The following is a 12,013-nucleotide window of genomic DNA, read 5'->3' as shown; positions in this document are numbered from 1 at the left end:
GGTGACAAGAGCTATGCCCTCAAGAGAGGGCTCATGCCTCCTCTCTGCCGCCCAAGAACAAAGGCCGAGCAGCGATACAACAGGAGCCATGGTCTACAAGGGCGGTGGTAAAAAGAAGCATCGGTCTTCTCAAGATACGCTCCCAATGCCTGGACCATTCAGGGGACGGACTGCAATACCCCCAGAGCCTGTGTCATTGATGGTGGTTGCATGCTGTGCTCTCCACAATCTGTCACTAGAAAGGGAGGATGCAGTGGATGAAGAAGACCTTGACGCAGTTGCACAGGCAACAGATGATGAGTTCAGTAGTAAGTCTGAGGATGAGCACGGTCAGGAGAACACGGAGGGCATGGATGCTGACCTGGATAACCTCCATGAAGGCAGGGACACCTGGGACACTTTGATACAACCACCACATACCAGGACTGCTGGCTCCATACTCGATCTCTGACAGGACCAGTTCCTTGGTCAACAACATACACTATATTCCATTGCAATAAAATTTAAGGACTCACATGTCCATCATAACATCATGGCTCACCCTGCACCTACAAAACAAATGAAGCATCCAGAAGCCAGTTGCAAAAACAATATATCATTTACTGTTGACTGACAAACATTGCAGAAATTAAAATTGACCAGTGTTTTACACCACACCATTAAAAAAAGAACAGAGAAATGGGAGAAACAAGTATCACCCGTGATCAGGCCATTTTGTGTTTAAGGTACTTTAAGTTTTCACTTACGGATGTTACATCTTGGTGCTCCCCCCTCGCTGGCATTGGCATGGGGGGACAGCCTGCTCACTCTGCTGTCTTGTTGGTCTTGATGACCTTGACGGGCGTCCTCTGGCCCATGGAGCTGGGCTGGCCTCACCTGGGAGGGAGCGGCCAGTGCCACGGTTGGCATCTCCTCAGTTGCTGCAGCCTCATCAGGTGCCACAGTCACTGGCAGAGGGGCAGAGGAGCTGCTGCCATCATCCAGAGCACCCTGAGAGGAGCCCGCAGAGATGACAGGCAGCTTGTAAGCCAAAGTGAGGCCCTTTTGAACCTCTCTGCTCACCATTGATGGATGGGCACCTAGCTGGGACAATGGGTGCCCAGTCCATCTCCCACACCGACACTGACTGGCTGAGATCATTGCCGGTGTGACGGCTTGCAGGTCCAAACACATCCCCAGGAATTGCTGATTGAATCCCTGGAGGAGCTTCTGTATGAGAGTCATCATTCTCTCCATGGAGGAAGCATTGCACTCAGCCATGAGGGTCAATGAAGTGCTTATGCTCCGCATGGACTCCTCCACAATTTTCACCAAGGCACGCATTCCCTCATGTATCTCCACCAGATCCTCCTGCACACCATGCTGGACATCCAGCATCTGCTGCCTCATGGGCAACTCCAGAGGCCCATCATCAGCCTTCGATTGAGCATTGCCTTGGTTCCCAACAGTCCTCCTACTGCTGGCATCCTGGGCACTCACTGCCTCCACCTGCACCTCAAGAGAGTGTGAAGTGCCCTCACCAATGTGCACCGAGATAATTGACGGCAATCTTATGCCCACCAAAGTGCTGGTATCTGTGCTGATGCCTGCTTGACAGAGATGGTGTAACGCTGGTGCGTACTCAGCATGTTGGTCTTCAGAGGTCAGCAGTGGGCCTTCAGGCTCCTCAGAATGAAGGGCTGCTGGTGCACCTAAAAGGGAGAAGAAGGACATGTCATTAGTTTAACTCATTAGAGTGTCAGTGTGCATGCCTGGCACCCTGATGAGACAGGAATCAGCATCATGGGTATTCCAGCTTCGAGGCTCACATCAATATAGAGACTACAATGGAATGGTTGCAAAAAAACCCCATATTTCTCACCTCAGTGCAATGCAATCTTACTTCCCCTCTGGTACCCCAACCTCACCGCAGCTGCTTGACCAAGGTACATGGAGCCTCTCCCCCTTGGCCAGATCCTGCCTCATTGACATTTGCCACTCACACTGTAACACCTCTGAGGTTGACAGTGATTACCTGTTCTGCAAAGTGACCCATGCCAACAGGGTACTCACACTTCCCGATCACAGGAGATAATTAAAGCGCTTCCAGCACTGCTCCCATGTGTACCTCACCATGTCGTGGCTGCTGACCCTGGATGCCACCTCCTCCCAGGCCTTTTTGGTGGGTGGGGGTGCCTCCTCCTCCCATCCCTGGGGAGAAGTGTTTCTCTCCTCACTGCCACCTCCTCCAGGAAGGCAGTGAGGCACTCATCTGAGAAACATGGGGCCAACTGCCCCACTGACCTGACCTCCCGCTTGCCATGTCCACCCTCTATGGTTTCCATTCACAGGACTTCCGCGTCCTTCAGTGGCAGCCTTCCAGGGGCTGCCGAGGCTGCATTTGAATCAGCTGCTGGGTTGCCATTGGACCAGGCGGACATTAAGCCCCTGCCTGCCCATTTGCGCTCATTCACAGGCCGTGTCTCATGCTGGGCAGGCCTTAATTTGCCTGCCCGCGTAAACTTGCGGTGCGCTTCCGATCGCAGGCGGCAGTCGGCTTCCCGACTGCCCCCGCCCACCCCTGCCAAGCAACCCCCGCCAACGGTAAAATTCTGGCTCTGAGGCTGTTGTTTCAAACGTTCATGCAAATAGATGTTGCTGCCCTCTAACAGGTTTCTGCCTTTTAAAGTCTTCCCAGAACTTGGCCTCCCTACCTCCTCCTTACAGGAAACCTACAAGGAGTAATATTGCTGCTCCAAATTGGCCATGCATTGCAAATAAGAGACATTGGGAAAACATTGCAGTCATCGATGTTCCACAGTCAAAGTGCTAACTCAGGCCTCCCTTTCTAAAACAAAGAATAGTTAACACAAAGAGGACCCAGAACCAATATTAGACCAAATACAGATTTTGAGAAACAAATCACAAAATGGCTGATTTAGTGCCATCATTTTAGGTTTGATATTTAATAGCTACAGTTGTCATTAATTTCATTTGTCAGAAGTAATGAAACTATTTTAAATCCAGAATATGTATTTTCTTTACTTCCAGATTTATCCTGCTCTGCTTGCCCAATGCTTAGCATCTGAAAAAGTGCATGAATATAATGTGGACAATAAAATTAATGATTAAGATCCTGCATTTGAACTTTGGAACACTAAGTTCTGATAATGGATCCATTAACTGGCATACTTTAAAATGTATGTTGTTAGGTCAAGTATTTATTGCAAGGCTATTGGCTTCAGGCTTGTGACCTGTGATGTCTATAAGTTAATGAGATCCTAGTGACCTTTTAATGCTTTTCTGTCATATTATAATGTCTGTAACGTTTTTGAGAAATATCAAGATGGTGAGGTCAAAATGTAAGTAAAAACCATTAAATGGAAAACATTCACCATCAGTTTCCATTATACCAGTAATAAGCTATGCTCTGTGTCAGCACTTGGCCTATTCTTTCCCTTCTGATCACAGTTGGTCTCTTTACCAAAAACGTCTCTTGTGCTCCTGGTCTCACACTTAGAACTGAACGACCAAGGTTTGAAGAAGTCAAAGTTGAAGTTTGGATCCTGAATATTGATTAATTTTGACCAGCTTTTATTTTCTGAGGTCAAAGTGCTAAAGCCCTGCATTGCCAGCTGATCTGCTGATCTCCAAACCAGACAACACTGAGGTATATAAGCTTGCTCCCAGGTGACATTGTTGAACTAACAATATCACTTGAAAGGGAAAATTTCATATGATTTTACTTATACATTTTTTTCTTGAGACACATATTATTTTGAAGACAATTATTTTCCAATCACGTTTACCCAAACTATCCGGGTTCAGCAATATTTGAAATCTGACCCGAACTTTTGATCTTCCTACACATGTTGCACCACCCAGTCCATCGCTGAGGGTAGGTTTATTCTGCTGTGCACCACCAAAACCTCCTTCACTGAACAGAGATAGTTTACAGTGAACCACCTTGGCACCATCAGAAAAATATTTTCTCGGAGCACTGGCCACATATCATTTCAGAAGAGAGATCTACACTCTGCACCCTTCAGTTCCCCACCAGGAGACATAATAGAAATATTAGGTAGTAAGTAATATGGGCCACAATTTTCAGCTCGGCAGACGGGCGCAATCAGCGGGTGCAGGATCAGCCAGGAAACGGACCACGGAAAATGATTGGCCCCCTGACCACGATTTCACGCTGGCTATCCAATTAACGGCCAGCCAGTGTGAAGAACGTGCTGAAAGCTCAGCGCTGCCAGGATGGGGCTGGGAGGAGGAGGGGCGATGATGTCAACGAGGGCAAGCGCTGAGAGAAAGCTTCCTGAAGGCAGAGAGCTGCCTCAGGGAGCTGAATAGCCAAAACCCAGGAAATATAGATTTTAAAATCAGGAAAAAAATGTCCAAGCATCACAATCAGGCACCTGAACATATAGATTATAAAATTGCTGTCCACAGATTTCTATTTTTATTTTATTTAATAACAGAAACCTCAGTCCACCCTTGGATGTGGTTTGATGAAAATTGTAAAGGCCGCCTGGCCGATTCACCTATCCGCCAACTAAGGTTGGGCGGGCTACACAAATGACAGGCAATTGCGCCGTTAATGGACTTAATTGCCCTCTTAATTGTTGGTGAGCGCGCTTCCAACTTTTGCGCGAAATATCGTGCAAGGATAGGATGAGGTTGGGACACTCGCCCAATGTCATCCCGTGATTTCATGCCCGCCAGATCAGCGTAAAATTCAGCCCCATGAGTTTCACAATCGTGCCACAATGCCAGTTAATTGATAAGTTAGATTGATAGCCAGCTAGTCCTGAGATCTGATAGTAGAGTAAAATCAATATTGGCTGAATCTCTTGCTATCCACCTTCACAAGATCACAAGGTAGATGCAGGTAAAGAAAGGTAAGAAAAAGTCATCATAACGTCTGGTTGTTTCCAGAAGTACTCTTTCCAGAAGTCCATGTACTCTTTGTGTAAAGAAGAGCCTGTGACATAAATTGTCACCTCCCCTGCCACCTATTGAACTAACAGTACTAAAATAGGCTATTAGGCCCAACAGGTTTATTATGCCTGTTGTCATGCTCCACTCGAGTCTCCTCTCATCGTACTTCATCTGAACATATTAGCATATCCTTCTCTTGCTTTCTCCCTCTTGTGTTTATCTAGCTTTCCCATAACTGCAACCACACTACCCGCCTCAACTACTCCATGTGATTTACAAGTTCTACATTCTAACCACTCTCTGAGTAAATATTTCATTCCTGAATACTTTATTGATTCATTATATTGTATGTATTATCTTCTATTTAAGTCTCCGATCTTTGGGTAGATCTTCTCTATGGCCTGAATCTTCTGGTCAATGTGACGGGGCAGGCCCTGCTCGCCAACATGTAAAGTGACGCGTGGTAACGTTGGGCATGTGTCCCGACGTCACCATGCGTCATTCTGATTTTCAGTTCGGTGGGTACGTACCGGATTCGGCTGTGCACTCGCTGAACTGTCAAAGGCCTATTAAGGCCATTTAAATAGCAGTTAAAATAATTAACAGAGCTGCCCTTCCAACCTTAAAGTTGGCGGGCAGGCGAAGAGCCCAGAGGGCCTTCGCATTTATCATGGAAACTCATCCATGGGCTGAATGAGGTTTCATGGAGGTTTTCAAACTTTAAGATACATTTTAAATAAAATTTGTAGACATATCCCAGCTCATGTGACACTGTCACATGAGAGGACATGTCCAAATAATTTTTAAAAATCTTTTATTCACTTTTTCACAATGAAATTAAACTTCCTGATGCAGCTCCATGAAAGAGTGCAGGCCCCGACTCAGCCTCCTCCCCTTGTCTGCACAGGGAGCGCTCAGTGCTTCAGGGTGCGCGTCACGCTGGGTGGGCCTTAATTGGCCAGCTCACAGAAAATGGCATTGCACAGCCAATCATGGGCAGCAATCAGCTGCACACCCGTTCCCACTCAGCCCTGCACCCCGACGGTGGAGAAAATTCTCCATTACATCTAACCTCTTCATAATTTTAAAGGCATCTATTAGGCCACTATTCTGACTTCTCTCTTCTACAGAAAAGATCCCAGGCTGTTCAGTCTTTCCCAACAATTATAGCCTCTCAGTTCTGCTATCATCCTTGTAACTTTTCTTTGTGCCTTCTCCAGTGTTTCAGAGCCACTGCATGCAAGTTCACTAGCATATTGCTCAATGGAATAAGCATTTCTGGCAGGGGGAGTCATATATTGCCCAGACCAGGTAAGGCTAGCAGATTTTCTTTCCCTAAAGGACATTAATAAACCAGATGGGATTTTGCAACAATAGGCAATGGCTTCATGGTTATCATTGGACTTTTAATTCCAGATTTTCTGCCATGGTGGGATTGGAACCCAGGCCCCCAGAGCATTACCCTGGGTCACTAGAACCAGTAACAATACCAATATGTCACCACCTCCCCATATTACAGTACAGGAGGAACCTATTGAGCTGTGCCAGTTCTCCACAAGAGCTATTTAGCTAATCCCATTTCCTTGTAGCCCAGCTTTTTTTTTTGCTTATCCAATTCCCTTTTGAAATCCGAGATTGAACCTGTTTCTACCGTGTTCTCAAGCAGTGCATCCCAGGTCCTAACCACTCATAAAAAAGTTTTTCCTCATGTCGCCATGGTTCTTTTGCCATTCGCCTTAACTCTGTGACCTCTGGTTCTCGACACTTCTGCTAATGGTAACCCCTCATGATTTTGAAAGCCTCTATCAAATTTTCTCTCAACCTTCTCTTCTCTAAGCAGGACAACTCCAGCTTCTCCAATCTATCCACATAACTGAAGTTCCTTATCCCTGAACAATTTTCTTAAATCCACCCACTAGCTATCTAATTAAATCTACCCACTTGCTATGGGGAGGTGGTGGCATAGTTGCATGGTCACTGACTAGTACTCTAGCAGCCCAGGGTCATATCCTGCCATGGCAGTTGGTGAAATTAGAACAAATAAAAATTTGGAATTAAAAGTCTGATGATGACCATGAAACCATTGCTGATTGTCATTAGTAACCCATCTGGCTGAGTAATGGCTTTTAGGGGAGGAAATCTGCTGTCCTTACCTTATCTGGCCTATATGTGACTCTTAAATAGAATGGCAATTAAGGATGGGCAATAAATGCTAGTGACACCTACATGAACAAATAGAAAAAATCTTTGTATTCTTCCTAAACTGTTGTACAATATTCCAGTTTAAAACGGTTCATCATATTCATTGTATTCTATGCCTTCATTTGTAAAGTCCCATATGCCTTTTTAACTGTTTTCTCACCCTGTCCTTCCTCCTTCAATGGGTTATACACACATTCTCCCCAGTTCCTCTGCTGCTGCAACCCTTTTATATTATGGGGAAGACTTTCCCCCCGTTGGGGCTAAGTTGAATTGTGGGCGCGCACAGGCGCGCCTCCGATCAGCATCCCCGATCGGGGGCACGGCCCCATTCTATGTGGGTGGGCCAATTAAGGCCCGCCCAGCGCGACATCCACACAGAAGCGCTATCTGCTCCATGTGTGGGCTGGGGTGGGTGGATTCACTAAACCCGAGAACGCGCTCTTTCACGCACGCGCACGAAAGAGCACACTCATCTTCATGAGGCTAAATGCTGCCTCAGGGAGATTGGCTGTTCTGTCACAAATATTAAAAATAGAGAAAAAAAAAAGTTCTTGACATGTGCCCTCATGTGACATTGTCACGTGAGTTGGGACATGCCCATAATTTAAAAAAAAAATTTAATAAAATTTTTTTGAAACTGACATGAAACCTCATCCTGCCCGTGGATGATGTTTCATGCTTTTTCTAATTCCCGCCGGGGCTCCTGGCCTGCCCACCAACCTTAAGGTTGGACAGGCAGGTCCATTAATTAGCTCAATTGGCCATTGACAGGTTGGCGGGTGCACAGCTGATTTTGCTGCGCCCTCACCTACCAGAAAATTTAAATGGGGCGTGGTGACGTTGGGAGTTCCGCCCGACCTCACCATGCATCATTTTACGCATCGGTCATTTTACGCGTCGGCAAGCAAGCCTCGCCCCCCGCTCGCCGATGGGAAAATCCTGTCCTTTGTATATCATGAACTTTTAGTCAATACTTTTTAAGCTGGACATAATCAGACCACTAAAATGGCTGCTGCAAATCATATGACCTTCGGCATTTTGATCTTTAGGCAGTCCAAAGTCTCAAGCAAATATATAGTTAAGTATAGACAGTCACAGCCATCCAGGGAATTCACATATCCCTTTGCTAAAGGATGGATCAACAAAACAGGACTATAGAATTCCAGTTGACCTGACTCTCTGTTTCGTCCAGGACAAAAGGGGACATAAAAACTCAATGTGTGTAGATAGATGTGAATGGATCCTATCAACCTTCCATTGTATTATGATAGTTTCCCTCACCCAAACAACCAGGGTAAATCTCAAGCCATCAGATGGGCTGCAAGTCATCTAAGCAGCCAAGGAAATAAACAGCAATACTTTGAAACTTGAAGATCCTAACAAAGAGAGAATGACTATCCAACTTGTTCCACTTAAAGTTCAGCTGAGAACCAAACTCCTGGAAATTCAACTACAGGAAGACTCACAGCTTCCTTGTAAAGCCAAGAATCCTTTGCTTTACCAGACCTTCACTTTAACTAAAGCACCAACTTCATCCAAGAAACTACAAGTCTGCCATAAACGAGACTTAGATAATTATAAGATGTAACAATATATTACCTTCATCTGTATCTACTCTTTGTGTGTTTGAGAGTGTGGGTGAGATGTGTGGAGGAAAATGTCGTGTTAAATTTGGGGTAAGTGTGTGATAATAAATAACCTTCTTTATTTTTTAAACTCATGAACAACGTGCTGCTGGAATTATTTAATTGGGATACTCACTCTGAGCGTATGAAAACATTCACCGCTTGGAAACACATAAATTCTGTCAATTCGATACTGCATCCAGAATATTAATTCTTTGCAAATGAGCCAAATCTGACACTAAAAATGAAATTGTCAGTGGAAGACAAAAGTATCATAGTCAAAATTGTGAACCAAAACCACATATAGGTTATAGCAGTAAGCTTTATGAATACTATTGTTATGGACAGGAAGGGGGTTAATTTCAACAGCACTAATCCCTCCTCTAAGTGCTCATGTGGAAACAAAAAGGTGTTTTTGATTTGTTTCCCTCTTTATAAGCGGTGGCATATTTCCTAACCCTTTGGTTTTTGTGTGCTCCAATTTTCCATTAATAGCCCCATAGCAAATCCAGGATGGGATGAATTCAAGGGGTTAGCTTATCTGTGCACACTCAAAATGCGGGAAGGAGGGTTTGCAATGTCACCTCCTCTCCACACTCAGACAGTAAAGAGAGGGATAGAGAAAAAAAGATTTCACAGTAAAGAGACCACAGAAAAAATAAATATTGGTTCACATGAGTTCCAGCGTCCAGAATAAAAGTCCAAGAAGATATTCTTTAAGGGAGGATGGCGGGCTGAAAACCAAGGTTATAAAATTTACTTTTCCACGTGTTGACTTCACAAGGTGGCAAAGGCATGCAGAGATAAATCAGTTTTGTAGGCAATGGTACAGAACTTCCAGCAGAAGCAGGGTAGATGGGTCCAGGTGTCCAACGTGGCCAGAGCTCCTTCCGTGTGGCCTGCCAGTCAGATATCAAAGCAGCAGAATGAGCGATTCAGCTCAGCAAGGCAATATTACTTGTTCCACAAGCCAGAGGCCTAGGTCATGTGATCTCCCACTTCTCCAACAGATATTCAACAAAGGATGTGCATCCATCATCTGGAGTTAGGCTTGATCTCAAAGACTGCTAAGTGTCCCAGCCATTATGAGTTGAAAGGAATGCTTGAGGGGTTTTTTGTCTTAGCAGACCCTCTATATCCTGCAGGCCAGTTGGGTTATCAAATGCAAATGGCCTTTGTATGTTTCTCTTGGAAGTTGGGCTATGCAGCCTCCAGCTGATCATTCATGGCTCCTCAGAGATACGAGGTGTGAGTTTCCGCTAAATTGCAAAGTGGCTTATTTTGTTCTGGGGTCACGGACAGCACATGTTCAGCCATGGTCCATTTTTAAAGCTTAGAAATAGCAATGAGTATATAGATTTATAGATATTACATATATATATATAGATATTACATACATACATATATATATATATTTATAAAAATCTGCAGTGCGAAGTCTTAGTCCATCACACTTTAAAAGAAAAAAATGACTAATTTTAAAGTAAAAACATTTATGCAAGGGTAGGACTTAACTTGGCCAAAATTAGCGTATTTAAACACAGAACAATTAAAATCCATAAAAGCAGATAGAGCTGAATATGCATAATAAAGCCAAAAGCCTGAGGTACTAAAGATGGTGGCTTAGCATCTTGGATCACCTCAGAATCAGAACAGGTAGAGGATCCATAACCTGAAACAGATCAGGTTAACTTAGCCAAAACTTGCCTAGAAGAGCAAAGGCTAGAGTTAGACTTTCAGGCAAGGGAGAAAAAAAGAAAAAGGGATGCCCAGAAGAAAATGGAGGAGAGAGAAAAAAGGAAAGAGAGAATTCAAAGAGAAAGAGACAGAGGAAGTGTTTTCCAGCCAGAAAAACTTGAGGGAGAGAGTTACAGGCATAGAAAGATAAGGCATTAAAAGGAAGCACTTAAATTCTGTCCATAACAGTATTTTCAAAAAATTTATAGTGCTTCTCCTCACTCTTCCAAGAAAAATGTACCACTTCTCTGCATGAATTTTTACCTGCCATGTGTCCTCCCCATTCCACTAGCCAGTCCTTTTCCTCTTGAAGTCTGACACTATCCTTCTCACAATCCACAATACTTCCAAGTTTTGTGTCATCTGCAAATTTTGAAACTGTGCCCTATACACCCAAGTCTAGTTTATTAATATACATCAAAAAAAGCAGTTGTCCTAGTTAGTACCCCTGAGGCACCCGGCTGTATATCTTCCTCCAGTCCAAAAAAGCAACTGTTCACTACTACTTTCTGTTTCCTGTTACTTAGTTAACTTCATATCCATGCTGCTGGTGTCTATTTCATTCATCGGCTTCAACTTTGCCGGCAAGCCTATTATGTGACACTTCAAAAGCCTTTTGGAATTTTATGTAGACAACATCAACCACAGAAACCTCATCAACCTTCTCTGTTACTTGATCAAAATATTCAATCAAGTTAGTTAAACACAATTTTGATTAACAGCCCTGTTCTGGCTTTTCTTAATTAGTCCACACTTGTCCAAATGATTGTTAATTTTGTCCTGGATTATCGTTTCTAAAAGCTTTTCCACCACCGAGGGTAAACTGAATGGCCTACAGTTACTGGGCTCATCTTTGCACCCTTTTCTGAACAAAGGTGCAACAAGTTGCAGTTCTACAGTCCTCTGGCACAATCCCTGTATTCGGCACTCTGCGATTTCCAACTTTACTTCCCTTAGTATCCTCCGATGCATCACATGCTGACTTACCAAATTTACGTACAGCGGGTGTGTCTAATACCACCTTTTTATCAGTTTTTAGCCCATCCAGTGCCTCAACTAGAATAGCTTATAGGAGACTGAAGGGAAGCAGGGAGAGGAGCATTGTATGTAGTATGGCTGTCTAGATGAGGTGAGTAATAGTGGCAAGCTGTCAAATTCCAACCACCACAACTCTGGTGGTCATGAAGTTTTCTTCAACATTAGAGCCATGTCCTGGGAACTTATCCCATGACACTGACTTTCTCAGTGATCTCTTCCCACTGACAAAAGCTTTGGCCAGAATCCTTTTTGTCAACTGGGAGAAGCAGAATCTCCTCCCGCCCATTGAAATGCTGGACAAGGTCCTCCAAAGCTACACCGGAGAACTTAGCCATCAACTCTTCCAGATGGTTTAGACAGGATTTTACTGCGGAGTTCGGGATGCTGACATTGGGATGACATGGGGGTCCCACACTTACCAAGACTGGGACCAGCTCTGCAATTTTCCCAAAGGCAGGCTCCGAATTGGCTACTTGCTGGCTCACCAT

This window comes from Carcharodon carcharias, chromosome 9 (assembly GCF_017639515.1).
Source record: "Carcharodon carcharias isolate sCarCar2 chromosome 9, sCarCar2.pri, whole genome shotgun sequence".
NCBI lineage: Eukaryota > Metazoa > Chordata > Chondrichthyes > Lamniformes > Lamnidae > Carcharodon > Carcharodon carcharias.
Note: the sequence above shows the minus strand (reverse complement) of the source record.